The sequence below is a fragment of the Dinoponera quadriceps genome, unplaced genomic scaffold (genome assembly GCF_001313825.1).
Source record: "Dinoponera quadriceps isolate SergipeBrazil2010 unplaced genomic scaffold, ASM131382v1 scaffold5050, whole genome shotgun sequence".
NCBI classification, from domain to species: Eukaryota; Metazoa; Arthropoda; class Insecta; order Hymenoptera; family Formicidae; genus Dinoponera; species Dinoponera quadriceps.
The window spans coordinates 52,196-70,735 of NW_014560030.1; the positions used below are offsets into that span (position 1 = coordinate 52,196).

The 18,540-nt window shown below is 42.9% G+C and overlaps 1 protein-coding gene across 5 annotated transcripts in view; it reads right to left on the reverse strand.

The window, feature by feature from the left end:
- Positions 1-18,540, reverse strand: part of LOC106750606 (protein kinase C and casein kinase substrate in neurons protein 1) — a 54,381-nt gene that overhangs the window by 34,577 nt on the left and 1,264 nt on the right. The gene's annotated exons all lie outside the window — the stretch shown is intronic.

Consider the following 18,540-nt stretch of genomic DNA (forward strand, 5'->3'; position numbering starts at 1 on the left):
GTCATAGCAGAGTAAATCAGTAAAAGCCAGAATTCTACTTATTTTTCGGGGCGACGTAAAACGAAGAGTTTTCCTTTTTATGGAGCAGTAAAAAGTTACCACGATAACGTAGCTGAATTTTACGTTCGGAGACCCGAATAAGTAAATAGCGATATCTAAACCTGACGATTGCCACGTTCAATCGTACAGCAGATAGCGCTCGATGTAATCGACGGATGAACGGATGGAGTGTTCCGGTTTGTTGGCCACGAATAATTCCTTGACACGAAGATCACACGAGGATTTTAGGCGACAGATGTTAGAAGTCGGTGTATGAATTTTAATACGGGTGCAACAAGAAATCACTTATTTATCACGAACATACGTTTCGTTTCACTGTTATCGTAGCTGTATCTTTCAAAGTAGGAAGTATATCACGACAATATTTTTAGGGCTTTATCGGAACAGAACCTCATACAGATATCATCATTTTTTTTTATTCGGGTTGCGGAACGAAGATCTAATCGGCGTGCCGATTAAACGAGAGATAAATACGTCCAGCGCGACTTAAGCTAGAAGTATATTGCGTAACTAGAAAAGTAGTGAGTAATCTATGTGCGGCCTAAAGTAACGGTTAAAAATCCAAAGTAGTTTTAATGAAAGCGTTTCTCTTTATTCTTACCTAGCCTAGAAAGAGGAAATGATTAAATTCGAGATTTAATGGAAAATATTGACGGTAATAATTAAATCTTTTTATAACGAGTCAGCTAAATAACTTGTTTCAAGCGCGAAAGCACGAAAGATCCGCTAAACATCCCTTTCAGTCGAGAGAAAAAGTAGAAAGGTTATTAAGCCGGACTGTCCGTAAAGAGTTAAATCGTCGAGGCGTGACGCAAGCGTCGTCTGGCGTCTTAATTGCGTTCATAAACGGTTCAGACGATGCCGTTGATACTGGACCGGGGTTCAACTCGAGCAAACATTATCCTCATCACGTCTCGCACAGTCCCTTCGGGAGGAACAGCTATTGTGGGTTCGTCCGGCTTCACCCACGATTTTTCTCCGACCGATATTCTACCGAGAATAGCAGCGGGCACATTGCGACGACTCTCTCTCTCTCTCTCTCTCTCTCTCTCAGCTTAGCTGATGACGCAAGCGCAACGTGCATCACATCGTTGTTGGTCGGGCTTTTTTCTTTTACATCGTCGTGTTCTTGATAGCGCGTAAAAAACAGGAACCAAAAAAAAAATTGCGAGAGATATAACTCGCTTGTATTCTCGTGCAATCGTGGTGCATGGGCGTCGGGCACGCGCAGATTGTATTTTGAAAAAATTACAACCGATGGCAAAAAAGGGTACTCTTAATATCCCTCGGTGAATTCAGAGTTTCCCTAAAAGACAGTTTTTGTCTTGAAAAGAAGATAGTTACCATTACGTGTACGAGTGTGCGCACAATTGTGAACGGATAGTACATTTGGACGTGCCGGCTTCATCGATCTTTTTTTAAGAACAGCGAAGCACGTCCCGCACTCTTTAGCGAAATTGCTGCATCGGTCCGCTAATTATGCAAAAACAAAATCTGTCTCACAAACAGATGTGACACGATAACGAAACGTTAGCAGGTGAAAAAACGTGCTGCATGTGAAAAAAACGATGATCGCTTTAGAAAAATAGTCCGCCATCTATAAGACTGATAAGAATGTTTATTTATCTCTAACCTCGGTATACCTCGAATCTTTATTTCTCGCTACCATAGCATTTTCCTATCATTTAATTTTTATACATATACATTGCGATATGCTAATGAATATATATAAGAACAGATAGTGTAATAATCGTTGTCTTCAACCACTTATCAGTTCTATATCTATGCGACTTAACGACATGATCAATTTAATCTTGATAAATTTAATCCTGATAAATTTAACTAGATACTATTTCGCTAAAAAAGATTATTCGATATTAGCGAAATTTTCAACGGTAATAGATACAACGTTTTACCGTGTGAAACGTGCAACAAAATATGGTATGAGGATATACATGGGTTTCCTAGGTCAATCGACATGCAATTAAGACGTTACGCTTAATTGAAGTTGTTCACGAAGTATTTCGATATCTTACCGCGGCAGGTTGAGAAGAGAAGTGGAGAAATAGAAGTGGATCATCGATTTGAGACTGGAATCTCAAAATCGAGGTCGACTTCGGCTGATATCTCGGCTAGCAGTTGATAGTTATGCCGCATGCATCGATCCCGTATGCAACGCGATGGTATTTCGAATTGGGACACCATCGTGAAATCGGATGATATCCGCGGATTACATCGTCCAATTTCATTGCATTAATTGCGTCTGCGCGTTTCTGCTTTAATCTTTAATTAAGTGTAGCTAAAAGCATGCAATAAGAGTATTCGGAAATCACCGAACGTAAAATTGGTCTCTTTCACAATATTACACAGTCGGAAAGCAAATTTTCTCCCTTTACGTATCAATTCCCTCTTTCATTTTAATGCAGCCTGAGGAAGAGCTCAAGTAAACAAGAATATCGATGTCCATCGCGTTCTACCGTGACAGGGACGGACTTGGTTTTTATTTCGAACAGCAAATTCCCATATTCGTAACGGCACTTTGTTTTCACGGGTGATAAATCGTGAAAGTGGCCGGAGGAGAGACTTTTAGATGTGCGGGCGTGCCGAGCAAACAAATAAATCTTACGGGAGTCGCGTTTTCCTTGGTTTTCTACTACCAGTCGAGATTGTACCGTGTAAGGCAAAAAGTGAAATATTGCGTAGCCGCGAATAACTTCGCGATTACGGCGCCTTTAAGCACTAAGAGACGAATGACGACTTACGTACACTTTTCAAGAAACTATTTTCCCCAAATTTCTTCACGCGAGTTCCCGACATCGTTAAATAACCTGCAATTTCGATGTCACCCTCAATAAGCGTACAAGCTGTTTCAATTTCCGCCGAGTAAGTTTATCGGGAATCGTTAATGCCACACCCAGGTGGTGCGGCATTAAGAATTAAAAATCAATTGATCGCGCTTGTGATAGAGAGATAGAGAGGAAAAAAATATTTATTCAATATCTCGCTGTAGCATGTACTGTGTCTACTCGATATCTTAGTTCCGAAATTATGTATGTACGATATTATATTTAATGAAAGAAACTTAATAAGAAATACTCGATATCGCGAGATGTTGTAACGCATCGTTGATCATTAACAAGACTTGCTTAATTCTGCTCAATTTCCCTTCCGAGAACCTTCTATACGATCAGTTTGTGTAAAAAGAGGGCAATATTCCCGTTCCCCCTTTTCCCGTAATTAGCTTTTTATATCGAGTAACGCGCTTACCATTAAAAACCAGTCAGCATTCGGCCGGGTTATGGACAAATTTTACGGTAAGGAGGAGAAAGAGAGAAAGAGACGACCCGGCGGAAAAAGAAAGTGCAGGAGCCATTTCTCCGCGGGCACGTTACCGTGGATTTCTCGACGAAAGCAAGGAGAGCGCACCTACTCTAAAGTGTAACGCGCGACGCCGATGGAAACTTAATCCATAATCGTGCCGATCATCGCCCGGCTGACGCCTGCTATGAATACGAGAAAGCTCGGCGAAACGATAGCCGGTTTAGACCGGGCAAATTTTACATCGATACGCTTAAAACCTCCGATCTCTTTAAGAATCTCCGAATCAGCTCGAAAGGGCTTCTTTCTTTATATAAGTTCCAATTTTACGATGATGTCTGGACTTCTATTATCTATGCACATCAGGTTTATTATCTCATCAAGTTTATTATCGAATTTTAGAGATCACACGATTTATATTTGAAATAAGAGATATTGATTATCGCGTATCCGGTCGTGTTAAATATCGACACTGCATAAATCGTATTGAATTTCTAACAATCGCCGGTTTATTTTCGTTTATCTCAGCTTGCTCCACTTTCTTGGTCGCTGAGGAATACTTATTCGCACGGTAACTATGCTTGCTTTGATACGAGATCTTTTCTCGCAAGTTTCCACTTTACACTTTACACAATTTATTTTCCAATCTTACTTAGCCGTTTTTGCACTTCTGGATTTCTATTCTACCGAAAAACTCGCTTTGAGAGGTGGGTACGTTGAAAATCGATTTCTATTAGCGTTAGAGAAAGGCGGTGATACACCTAATTGCCAATTTCCAATGGTTTTAACCCAAATTGACGAGCTAATACACATTCGCGCCCAGCGCGATGCCGGCGCGTTAATTATTCCTGGTAGACCGATTTTGACTGATTGCACGATTCGTGGTGGAGATAATCACGCGATGTAAGAGCATATAAAGCGGGATTTCTAATTTTAGCCCCGAAGAGAAAAGTTCTCGCGCCATCGACGGAAAACTCTGTCCGAAAACAACGGACTGTTTGCGCAAGTTAACGAAACACCGACGGGGCGCCGGACGGGGCGGGAGGGACAGAGGCGTTTGGGATCTCTCTCGAAAGCTTCGCGCCGATTTCAACGAGACAATTGTGAGAGTGAGCTTGGGATCAGGAAAAAGAGAAAGAGAAGCGGCGAATTGGTGGGGTCTTTTTCCGTGTGTTCGCGCGCGGAGAAATCATTCAGACGAAAGTCCCGCGAGGACTTAAAGCGGGTCGTGCGCGCGCTACGAATTCGCTTTCGAGAGAGCCCGCTCGCAGAAACCGCGAGATGCGTGCGGCGCATCGCGTGGCCGCTCGTCATTATGCACGCGTCGTCGTCCCTCAATATTTTCTGTCGGTGTTCGTGGTGGTCACTCGATGACTCAGGACGCGTGTACCGCGCGCCGCGCATTCCGACTTCGACGGTGAAACGATTAGCAGAGGCGCATGCATGAAAACTCGTTTCGATTTTACGACGTGCCGGGACTGGGAGATATGTTCTCCGGCGGCATATACTCCGATACTTCCCGAGGGAATCGATATTTTTGTCCCTGCAGCCCGAGATATCTCGCGATACCTGCTCACAGTGAATGTTCCATTAATGCTCTATGCACGGCGCCGGTATTAGATAAGTCGGCGATAAGCGTCCATGACATAACCCGTGATTTCTTATACGTGCAAACTTCGGATGTAGTTTTTTTTCGTTTACGATAAGTGGAGACGCTGAAAAACTCGATATAGTTCAATACATAATGCGTTTCGATTATTTTAGAAATAAGTAAGCGAAATACGCGCGTATGTATGCACAAAAAAGTGTTAGATTCAAATAAGTAAATAATAATTCCGGTATTCCTTAGAAAACTTTTACTTAGGTAATATTTACGTGATCCAAGTAAAATATTTTCCAAGTAAATTATCCGAGTAAAATATATTTACTGATCCAAATAAAATTTATTTAATCCAGGTGAAAATTTGCTAAGAAGCATCGGAGTCATTGTTTACTTGAATCTAGAATTTTCTTCTGTGTATATTAATTTCTAGTAATAAATAACGGAAACAATAGTTACGTGTAAAATTGAATTTTTTACCTAATGCTAACATTAATAAGTTGACAGAAAGTATATGCGATGCCTGAAACGTCGAATGTCAACTCGCCACGAGCTGAGCGGAATTCTGAGAGGAGGAAGTGTATCCTCGAGTGAGAATCCGAATAGGAAGGAGGAATTAAATAGAAGAGTGCGCTTGGCCTCTCCAAGGGTTGATTGTTACGTATTCACCTGCTATCTTGTGCCCCACAAAGTCTTGATATCGATTTCTCTCTCAAGGTTGTCCCTGGAAATATCTCCCCGAGGAAGAATGAGCACTTGCTTATTCGAATCCCGATAAGAGAACGCGCATTCCTCGACCGCGTTTCGCTCGGATTTTAAACCACACGTCTTTTGTGTGTTTACGGCGAATAATTTATACTCCGCGTGGTATTATTCCCTTACGCGGCGAAGTTTTCAACCATTTAGCGTTCGAACTGTTGCGCCACTCCTCCGGAAATGATAATCTATTTTTTAACAGTCGTGTGAACTTTTCACAAACTATATCTGCTACTATAGGTCATTTAGTGACATTCAAGTGCGTGCATTAAGGGACCTTTATTACATATACATTACACTAGTATTAAATTAATATTGCATTGATCCATAAGAGTTTCTCAAAATGTATAAACTTGTACTTAACAGAAAGCAAAATGTTCATCGCGCATTTCTCTTAATTTTAAAGAAACAAATGAAGCAACGAGAAGTGATAATATCGAATTTTCGTGATTCATGTTACAAATATATGTTCAATCGTGTTTATAATATCGCCTCTCCATTCCTCCGTTGCAATCTCTTCGACCTGCGAGATCTCGGCGAAAGGTCGGGTCATACATTTCGATACTTTGTTGCCGAGCGGAACGTTTCATTTCCTCGGTACTTCTCAGCTCTGAATAGTGAAAGTCGCGTTTCCGAGACATAGGTATTTTTGGGGCGTGATATCGATCGTTCGCACTGCCGTTATAACGCCGCCAAAGGATATATACCGCGAACTGATAATAATGCACGTGTACCTACGTAACGCTTACAATCTAGGTCGTTTGAATCACGATAACATTATCCCCCCGCGTCGCGACGAGGAACCCGCAGCGCGCGAAACTGCGTGGATGACGCAAAGGTCGATCGGACGATCGTGCGTTACGCAAGGAGGATCGCAATCAAACGACCCGATCGAACGCGGTTGAACATCAAATCGCTCCACTTTATACGGCTGTACATCTGACATTAATTTGGAAGCGACGGTGTGAAACAAAGATACGACTCAACTGAGACGACGCGACTTTCGTTTCCGAGAATACACTGTTACGAGAGACCCGAGAAATAATGTACAAGCATTGGCGATAATTATTAAAGACGTGCACGATACACCGTCGTGCTTAATGAGAAAGAATTGGATGCAGTGAAAAGTAACTACAAATGTAGGTCGCCGAAGAAACGACGGCGCACGTATACATGTATATATACCTCCTTATTCTCGGTAAGTTTATTGAACGTCCGTTAAAATCGGAGACATTGTACACAATAAATGATTCGACATGTCTGAAAATACATGATACATCGCTATCCGCGTCTCGGCGGGTATCTACAAAATGCGCGAACTACTCGTGAACCTGTGCAGGGTACATCGACGATTCGAATTGCGAGCACGTGCTCGTAACAATCTCGATCTTCATTTCGTCAATTACCCCGTCACGAGAAGAAAATGAGATTAAATACTTTCTCGGGGGATTTTGAGAAAAGACGTAATTACCCGTGAAAGGCTGTCTTTTAAGAAGTAACAGTGGTCATAATAATTGCTCGGCAAAAGAACGTGCCCGTACACGCGACAAGAGAAATAAAAATTTATCAAACTTGTAAATTAGCACTCGACGCGATGTGAATTCGTGTAATATTTAAATTCATACCGAGTGTTTAATTTAACATTAATTTGACTCGCTAAATTAATTTCAATTAATTTTTAGTACGTGCCATGATACTTGCAAAATTATCTCCATTCGGTTTAGAAAATACAACAATATTAAACACTTCACGTAATACATTGGAGCCTTATTTACGATGCGACTGAATTATCGCATGCCCGCAGTTGCCATAAATCATGAAAATGAACGAGGATTTTACTTTCTCAAAGTTTTGTTTTCAACATAAAGCGAAGCTTGCGTATGAATATTTTATCAACGTCATACGATATTACACTTTGCGAGTCATTGACTCACCAGCCGATCCGAAGATGAACGGAACGTTCGCTCGAGGAAGGTCACGCACGGAAATGGATCAGATCGGCAGTTAATTATGTTTTGTGGTGGGAGGTGAGGAAACGTGACTAGCAAGCATCGAGGAATTCGGGACAAGTTCAATGGGAGCGTCTAAGTGAATCGTAGGAAAGGTGCCGAAGGCGCTCGAAGGTCGAAGGTGAGTGAGAGAACCCGTTAAGCTACGAAACTTCTATCTCCGTGAAATTTCCCTACATGGTCGTTGCTTTACGGTAAACATCAGATAGGTAACTTTATCGCTCTATATCGCGTAGTTCATAGGGGGAGGATATTTCATATATTTTCGTAGGATTTTTTCAAAGTAACGCTGAATTTCTGACGTTCGGGAAAACTATTTTTTTTCATTGGCAGAACTACGAAATTCAAAAGTCGAGCAAAAAGAATTTTCATCTGGATGTTAATCATGCTATAAATGTAGAAAGAAAAATTCATAAAATCTCTGAGACCAATGATCGGAAATTTTTATACGCCGAGAGAATAATACCTAAAAAATAAGAAATATTTATTCACAATATCAATAATTATTACATTTACTTATAACATTTATTTAAATTTCTAAATTCTTTTACCTAAATAAATTAAACAATTACTTTTTTAAGCGGAAAAGCTACAATTTTACGAAAATATGTATCTTCTCATTTGAAAAAGATTCTTTTTCAGTGCAAAAATATGAATATTAGCATAAGTAAATGCTATTAGTACCCAGCGAATCAATATTTTTTACTTTTCAGCTATTTTTCCTCTTAACGTGTAGATTTTCTATTCGAGAGGAAAATTTTTCCCTTACTTTCATAAAAGAGCGATAATAGTCTCGTTACTTAATAACCTCGTTATTACGCGAAAGTGCTTCACGCACAAAAAAAACGTACATAATCAATATCGTTTAGAAATTGATTTCATCGTAGATTTTGCGGTATCGTATTCACTTCCGAGTCTTATCAATTTGCTCGAATTGCTTCCTTCGTCCCGACAGTACACAATCTGACGAGAATATTACTTCTTACTGTAATTTTAGCAGATTCACATAACCGTAGATAGACGTTCGAATAAAAGACCGCAAATTGAGATTCTTCTATGAGACTAAAGCTTACTTCGATCGAGCGTCCTCTTCTTTACGGTACCTCCTCTCCTTCTAACCGCGGGACATGCTCCCATTCATTTCAGACTCCGCGGTTCGTTGCACTTGATGGATCTTCTATCTACTTTTGTACGCAGTTACATATTACTTGGCGATGCACTCTTCTCAGGATTTCCGCCTCAAGATTTGAGGGAAATTGCGTAATTATGCAACAAAGCCATCACCTCAGATGTCACAAGCAATTTCTACCGACAACACGCGGAAATTGATGAGTAACGAGTTGGACAAAAACACACCGCTGGCGTGAAATCAGCCATCATCTGACGGGTTTGTTTTCCCTACGATTTTCCGTGTCGCAGCCGGGAGGTTATAAAAAGAAAGTGTCGCGATTTAATTGGGACGGCTGTCGAGCGAGTTTCCAACTCGCGAATTCAACGAGAAATTGCGTCTGCTGTCGAAGGCGGGACTTTCTCCGCAACCGGGGGGATAAAGCTCGAGGGATTGAATTAAAAATTGCAGGCGGCGATGCCAGAAGCTTCGTCGGACGGGGCCGAGAGCGCTTAAGCTCGGTGAGACGTCACGATGTGCGCGTTTCGCGAATAACAGAACGGAAAAGCGTCTCCTTCCCGCTCGTGTTCACCGAACCTGATTTTTCTTATATTTCGTATTCGATCGCGGCGGTTATCTACCGAGAACGCTCGATGCCCCTTGCGGACCCGCGGGGATAAATTTTATCCGCCGTGATTAACAATCGCACGGGGCAGTCAGGCGGAGAGGAGAATTCCGCGCGTTATCGCATTTATTCATCGATCTTATCTGGAGATACATTGCCTTCTTCGTCTCGCACTTTCGGATCGCGACCCGAGGATCGCGGGTTCAGGACGATACTCCGCGCGGCGCGCCGGCAAAAGCGCCGGAAATGACGAATAGCGCTTGCTTATGCGTCACGTCCGAAGGTTGCGCGTAAAAGTGTAAGCCGAGGAATCCTTTCACTCGGCTTGCGCGATGTAACTTCTTATGTTCGTTACGACGGTGCTTGGCGGTGGTGGTCTCGAGTTAACACGTACCCCGTCCGTCTCTCTGAACGACCGCGATCGCACGCCTCATGGGCGCGACTCGAACACGCGCTCCAAAATCTGCTCCCTTTCCTCTCTCCGAAAGTTTCACCCGGATTATCGTGAACTGTGTCGTCAACGTGACCTCTTGTCAATCAAATATCCCCGAGATTAGATCGCGAGCGTTATCGCTGACCCGGTCGTCACAGTCGTGTCTCCGACGGATGTTAAGCCGAATTTGGGTATCTTTACATGGGCGCCTTTATTAAGTGCGAGGTGATAAGAAAGCGTATGCACCGCCTGAGAAGTGGACGAGACAAGAATCGCCTTTTCAACACCGTTAGAAATAGTTTCCCGTTAATCTGATATTTTAACCTTCAGCGGTGGTGGAGAAATACTTGAGGAGGTTATAAACTGAAATGAATTTGATAGGAATTTGATGACACTTAAACTATGTATACATTGGAATATTATCTAACTATTAATATAACTATTAGTATAATTAGAAAAAGATTGAGGCCATTCGAGAGCTGAGATATCTGCGACTGAAGTTGACCGATACTTGGGCTTATGGATCGGTTTAGCGGCGAAACAGGAGATAATTACCAAGGGTGTCGTGACGAGACCGGGGCTTTGAACAAGCGTAGTTCACAGTGTACAAACTAGAAAATCAATTAGCATCCACACTGCCAGCGAAAGATCGCTTTCGAACTTCCGCGTTAAAATGTCACGGTTTACGGTACACGTTAGTTTAATATACGATTAAGTCCCAATAACGTTCGCCTTCCCGGACTTTCTACTTGTACATTGTGGCGGAGCATCCCGAGAATGCAGCGTTAGACGAACGGGGATGGTTGCGGGAATCTTTTTTGCCGAGAACACGCATTACGGAAGGAAATCGGCAAACGTACGGCAATGCGCGAACAAAGATGATCTCGCGATCTTAGTGTTACTCGCGATGCGACTCTGATCAATTAATAGCGGCGGTAATTTACGTACGGTAATAACAATCTCACAGTCTCGTGGCGAGACGGCGCGGTGACGCGCGCGCTTTAGAGAGAGTGTAATGAATTGGCAGAAGCGACCGGTAGAGAAAATCGAATACCTATCGCTCGCCGTTCCATTCCATTCGGATAACCCACTTTCGACCACCGTTGTAGACCTCCGGGCATGCACGCCGAGAGTCTCTCCCCGTCGTACGTTGTGTCATCGCGATTCTCCGCGACTACCGTCGCATTTTACCGACGACCAGTTCGCGACATTCTGCGTTAGTTTGTTACATAACACGTGTAACACGACGTCAAAGACCACCGTGCAAGGTGGAGTATTTCAGAGGTGGACTTTTCGATGAATCTTCACGGGAGAAAAATCGTTTTAAAATGCCTCTCACTAAGAAGATACCTTGCAGCCGGGAGGTATCGGCAAACATTATAAATCGAAAGTTCTTCTCGCATAATATATAAATAAATACGCATAAATGAATAGTAAAGTCTCGGTCTTGAATTTTTGCTGAATTTCAGGCGCCGACCGCACTTTCCAGTAATGATTGATTTTTGCCGAGGAAAAAGTTTCACACAGAAGCTGAAGATTCCTTTTCAAGAGTATTTTAAACGCCGTCACCGTCCATTGGTTGAGGGTACGGGCACCATTAGCGACAATATTCTCCCCGATTGATCGGGGTATACCGTGAGATTAAACGCTTCGTAAATTATTGAACGAGGACGTAACCAAGCAGATAGGGACAGGATAGGTTGACGATTCGCGCGTGGGTGCGAGTACCTCCGCTTTGCGCATCAATGACCGAGGAGAACGATAATGGCACGATGGGACGAGGAGCGGAATAAGGAACGGGGTGCCAAGGCATCGGAAAATTGCGGCACCGTTGGAGGCGGCAGTTAACCGGCGACGGCCATTCACTGGAGGCTGCGTATAACCTCGTTACAGACTACTACACATCGTGTACCACCACCTGTAAACCTCCTGGGCGAGTGCGATCGCTTGTACGCGTGAAATCCCCGTTTTGTTAGAATTCGAAGCGTGCATTTGGTGGTGTATATACCGAAAATTCGAGTAATCCTGTAATCCCTAATAATCTAAGAAATCCAATAAAAAAGAATCTAATAATCTGAGGGACGCATACATACAACACCTTTATTACTTTGCAACATTGAACCGTCGCAACATCGCAACGTGAAATAAAGCTGTAATCGAGTAAACGTAATTATCTTAAATCAAGTAATATTTTTATCAATTTAAGTATGTATTTAAGTATATTTTACTAGCTTGTAAATACTTATCTAAATGTGATGATACCTTAATTCGTAAATGAATTACTGAATGTAAGTGTAAAATAGTTCCAAATTTAAAATAGTATCTATTGAAATCATATAATACTTTTAGAAAGAAACCTAATGGCTTTAAATTGTTCTGTCCAGTAAATATTTCCTAAGAATAAATTCTAATATTCTCAATATCATGAGTTTAATATTTATTGCTATTGTTTTAACACGTACTAGTGATGTCTACTAATACGAAGGAAATATCATATTGTATAAAGTCAGTTATATTCCTATTTCTAGTAAATATCTGCCAAAGAGTATCGGAGTGATAATTTTACTTGGATCAGGAAAAAGTCACTTGAACGATAACACTTTCTTTTCAACGTGCGATATCGTATTATCACGCCGTGACATAACATTGCAGCGTATGCGAACGATCTAGCGGTTACACATTGTGGCTGTTTCATTACGCGGTTTTGGAGACGTTTGAAGAGGGAGTTGCTCTCGATACGCTCTCGATGTCATTACACAAATTATCCGGATTATCAGACTCGTTACCGGCTACCGTTATCTCTACCGTCACTAAGCCGTGCTATCTGATTATAAAGCGGCACGCGGATAATTCGCGCCCAGGGAAAGGCGCGACGCGCCGGTCGGCGATAAATCTTCATCGGTCTCATTGCGCAACGTCGCGTAGCGCACCAGCTACATTGGTCTCCGTCTTGTTGAAAGGAAAAATGGGTTACCCGATGGTAATTGTACGGTGTACGTGGGAGGGGAGTTTACACGGCACTAAAGCCAACAGCGTCGCCGGGCCGCGACAGTTATTTAATCAGCGCGCGACTGAATTCCCAAGACGGAAAAGGTTTGGTCAGCGCACGTTAGCACCGCAGATTTTAATCCCCGTCCGTAAAATGTCAATCGGCGAAACGGCGTTCCGCGTTCTTGGCATCGTCGTCTCGTGCATTGCGTGCGTCTTATTATTTTCGTGTGCTTTTACACGCGTTAAAAACGAGCGGCAATATTCCACTTTTCACGGCGGTGACGACGCAGCGCCCGAGGAGGATATCGTCGATTTCCACCGTAATGATTTCTTAATCTCCCTCGCCAGGAAACGATCATTTCCTTGTGCACGCAAGCTGTCATAATTTATCACGACGTCATTGCGTTCCGTTACTATGTATGTACGTACTTCGGAGAGAATGCCGTAGCGCCAGTTTCGAAGTCAGACACTTCGAAATCGCGAGTTTTTAGACAATTTGCGTACGACGTTCAGTCATCCGACGATTCGCCCATGTTTGTCTATAAAATATATTTTTTTGGCAACTCGCAAAGAAAGTTATAAGTGAATTAAAAAATTGAACAAATGTTGACATCAGTAACATCAACTTTTTCTGCGGAGTGGAAACAAATTTTTTTGCGGACAAATTTTGGGCGAATATCAGGTGAATTTTACAAAAATTCGCACTATGGAGTGGTATCTTCGTAGGTTTCGCAGCGTCGGGTAGGCTTCAATTTTTAACGCGTCCAAAGCATCCTGCGTGAAAGAAATTTCACATTGTTCGAGAGTTAAAAATCAGAAATGTTATATCAAGCACAGTTGCACGTATATAAAAGACTTTTATTATTCATAAATATAATTCAAAGTCAAGCAACTATTATCGAGAATAATAACGCAAAAAGAAGATAACTATTGCTAACTATTATAAGATAACCTATGCAAAGTGAGGAGTAAATTCGTTTTTACTCTTGTGCATTTGAATGAAATGAAATTTAACGAGCACCGATTGAGGTCGTGAAAAAAAAGAAATAAAAAATTATTACACACACACGCGCGCGCGCGCGGTAGAAGTTAATCATAACGTTCCGTTCTTTCCTCCTAAAAAAATTACTGTGGTCAGCAAACGCGTCCATTAAATGCTAAATACGCGGTGAGAATGCAAGCGACCCGCGGCGTATGACGGCATCGGATTGCCCGTTAAATTGTAATTCGATGAGTTACGACGTCATGACGATAGGAAACTACGGCGGGACACGTGGGTAAATGTTATCCGGCGATGATTGCGTGACGCGAGGGAAAATTTATGAGTGAATTTTTCCGCGTGATTTCACGTGTGCGTGTCGCTTCGCATATAGCGATCGAATGAACCGCAACGCAACTTTCGCGACACGTTGCAAATCAAATTTCAAGCGCGTCATCAATCATCCAGAGATGAAAACGGCGATGCGAAGTCCAAGATCAAAATACTGCGGACTGGAAATACGACCTTGAGCATTGGAATCTCGTATGTTAACGAGGCACGTGAGTAAAACGAGTGAAATACTGCGAGTATTCAAATAAATTTGCAAAGCGCATAAATTAATAGTTCCTTTAAATTTGACTCCATCGCTTTCAACCATGCCATCTTTTTTCGCTCCTTTCTGTCTAATTTTCACTTTTTACGACAATTGAGACCTCGAATAAACATTTCCAATATACACAGAAAAAACTGGTATCAATACAAGGCTCATATTCTTATATATAAGCGAGAATATGCAATTTTATATGAAGATAAAACTTGTTTATATCTGAAGACATTCTATTCCACTAAAAATATCATATTCTTGTAATTCAAGAATAATTTTCATGAATTAAAAGTAAAAAAATATTGGGTAAAAAGAACGACTGTCTTTCAACTAATTGTATCAATTTGAAAATATTGTTTATATTTCCAATATTTCTTCTTTTTAATGGCAATTATTCTTGAATAACAAGAATATGATACTTTTAATGGAACTATGCGGAATTCTTTCATGCAAGCAAGAGTTTTATCTTCATAGAAAACCATATATTCTTGCTTATATATGTGAGAATACAAATCTTGAATTATCTTCCGTGTAATAATAAAATAACTTCGATTAAGAATATATGAGAAGTAATTAGATTCGCGAGATCTTACTCGTGCTTCGTTTAATTGCTTGTAACCGAAGAACCGAGAAAGAGAGAGAAAAAGAGAGAAAGAGAGAGAGAGAGGGAGAAAGGGAAAGAAAGAGAGGTTAACAATATCTCAACATTAAACACGTAAAGTCTACGCACGAGTTCTATATTGGAACGAAGAGATACGAGGACTATATCTTCCCGCACACGTGCACGCGCGTCGGGATAACTCTCGTTATCTAGGAACACAGATTACGCGCAAAAAGACAGATTACACGTAGTTTACACGTCGGCTAATGTTGTTTATGCTCAGCACCATTTCGCGTACGACCAGCCGGTCGGTCGGTCGCTCGCTCCATTCACCGGCGCGCTCCACATTACCCACGCAACGTCCTTTCAAAGATTTAATGCGTGTTACGCGATGTGGGCAGGTGCGCGCGAGAGCCGCTGCGAGAAATAGCGCGGTTTAACGCGCGTCAGCGTCAACGGAATCCGCAATCCGCCTCGACGATTATTCCAGTCGTTCGCATACCTTCCCTTCGAGGATACGCCGGTCTACGCGTGATTTCCTATTCCCGGTTACGGTATTTGCAGGAAGTGCCGTCGCGGAATGCACGCATCACTGGAAAACTTTATGGCGTCCCTCATCCGGTGCGACTGCCGATTAGCGTGCATTCGTAATGGCGAAAGTTGGTTATCCTCAACAGGTGAATCCGTGACGGTATCGACGATAAAACGCTTATGCTAAAATACAACGAAGGAAGGGACGGGGGAAAGAGACGGGCTCTCTTCGCGAGATCGGTCTATCGGAATGCGACGGATTTCCCCGGATTTCCACTTTTCGCATCTACTCGGGCTCGGAACCAAGTTCGTAGTCGACTCATCTCCGGCAAATACCTTGAAATTCGTACGTCGAAGTCGTCACACGGTCGGGAGTTACGTTTGTTAAAATTTGAAAATCCGATCGCGTATTCAAGTGACGGGTAGATCGTGTTTATTCGTCAACACGGATGTTACAAACTTGACATTACGGTGACGCGAATTCGCGGCTGTCGTGGCGTAGCGCTTCGCGAAATACCGTAACGTTCCCCTCTACGACAGAAAGAGCTGTCGTGATTATCGTATCGTATCGATTCGAGATCGGTTTATCCACCCCTATGAGGTGATAAACGTCTCGCTCGTTATTTCCGTCGAACAATCGCAAACCTTGGCCTTCGCCTTGCGGTCGGCAATACGTGCCTCCTCATCATGAAGCGCCGTACAATTACGCGAGGCGTCAATGATTACAGACTCCGACGGCGTTTGGTCAATAATAAAATAGCGCCGCGTACGTCGCCGCCGATCTTCTTCATCGGGCATTCACGATGCGTCGCGACGCCGTGTTCTTTTTGCGTTCGGCGTGACGGCGGCGGTCTCCCTAGTTTTTCAATTTGCCGTGGCAGGCAAATTCACTTCGGGTAAGAAGAAAAACGCATAATTCCCGGGTTTCTGACGCGACGACTCGACGGCGCCGTTTACGACGGGATGAGAATGCCACGGGTGTAACAAAGGTAGCCGAATTACGATTTCTAGAAGCCGTGGCGCGCGCGTTATCACGCGTGAGCCGCCGTTCCGTTATCGGACGGTCGATAAGATCATAACGGACGGATTTATCGTAAATATAGACTAATGTGGACGTTCTTATTATATCACGATTTCAGTATTACAGCCGGCGATTTACGGCATCGCACCGTGGTGCTTTTTACGAGCCATTTTCTTGTCCTTTGCGTTACGCCGGCCAATAAAGTCATTGATCTCGGCCGACGTTTTGGTATCTCGAAGAGCTCTAAATACGAGGATTACACGATATGAGGCATGTGTCACTTTCTGTCAAATTAGATCCTGATTTCTATTTATCCGAGGAAACTATCTCGACGGAAGGGAACGAAGGGGTGTCGATCTGACTTGAAATGTGCACAAGCGTGCATCGAGTTTCTTCTTGTGTATGTGTGTGTGTGTATATGTCTCTTGAGTAACGATCCGATGATACGAGGACGACTTGAACGTTCGACGGAATACACTGAGCGTTTTTGCGAATTTCAATGTTGTATTTCTGACGAGAGCGTAAACGCCGAGTGAAATACGACGACGCGTGAACATGTTGAGGTTTCGGGCGAGCACATGTGGCGCTTAGATATCGTCGCAGGCGGAAGCAAATCACATATACATGCACACACACATGTGCATACGCACGCGGCACACATGCAGGCGCTCACACGCGAATGCAAACGGGGAACGCGATACTCGCGCGAGCGAGCGAGTGAAACAAACGAACGAACGAGCGAGAGTGCGGAAATCTGGCGGTCCGCCAATTTGTACGACATCCAAACGACCCGGCCGTGTTGCGAGGACTTTGCTCCTTCGGAGTTCCCTGACTTTGTTCGTTCCGCGCGCGCACCGGCGAAACTGCACACACACATTGAATCCCCGGGGAGCAGAAAATCACATTAATCGCGTTACAGGGAGGAAACACGGTCGCAGGGTGGGAGGAGGATGGGGAGCAATTAGAAGACTGCGGCAATCGCAAATGGATATCTCTAAGATCGCGTCTGATAATTTTTCAGGATGTAAGATATCCGTGCGGGAGAATGACCAAACAGAAGTTTATCAGCACAACAATGTATTATAGTATTATATAATAGTATTCGATAATATAGTAGTATATAATAGTATTCGGAAAATATCCTCCTGTGTATTCTCTCTCTCTCTCTCTCTCTCTCTCTTTCCCTTATTATATAGATATATTTATATTATATAATTTCCTAGGTTTTACATTATACATTACATTATACGAAATATATGGATATACAAATTAAGCAAAAATGATGTATACACATATTCCCGCGATAACTAATTGGCAAAATAGATATGTATGCATGCGATATTTGTGGTTAAAAAAATTGGCGAACATCCAAGTAACGTTACGCAACGTGATCGATAACATTAAACCCGATTCTTACCCCGCATTTGGCGCCGAATGCAGTTTTTCTCTATCGACATACAGTGTTCGAATTCGAGGATTAAACGGCCACAGTTAGTGCTAAACGATGGGACACGAGAATGCGGGCCTGAATTCGATCGCTTTTTACGTAGGGGTCCGCCTCCGGCGATAACACCCATGATGAACGCGTTGTAAAAAAAAAAAGAAGAAAAAAAGAGAGGAAAACGGACAGATGGCGAGGAAGATGGGAAACGCGAATTGTTGAGTTATCGTAATTAACGAGCGGAGTGGCGATAAATCAGCGGGATCGATAAATCCCGCGGTGCACCGCCGCCGAAGCGCGGCCGGGGCGCGATGCATTCTTTATCTCGCGTGTATTGCAGCGGTGCGGTTGATCCGGGGTACAAATGGGGGCGCAACAGATGAACGCGATCTTCGATTCGATATTGGATTCAGCGATCGGACGCCGCCGCCAGACGATCGCCTGACGATTGCGAAACTATTGA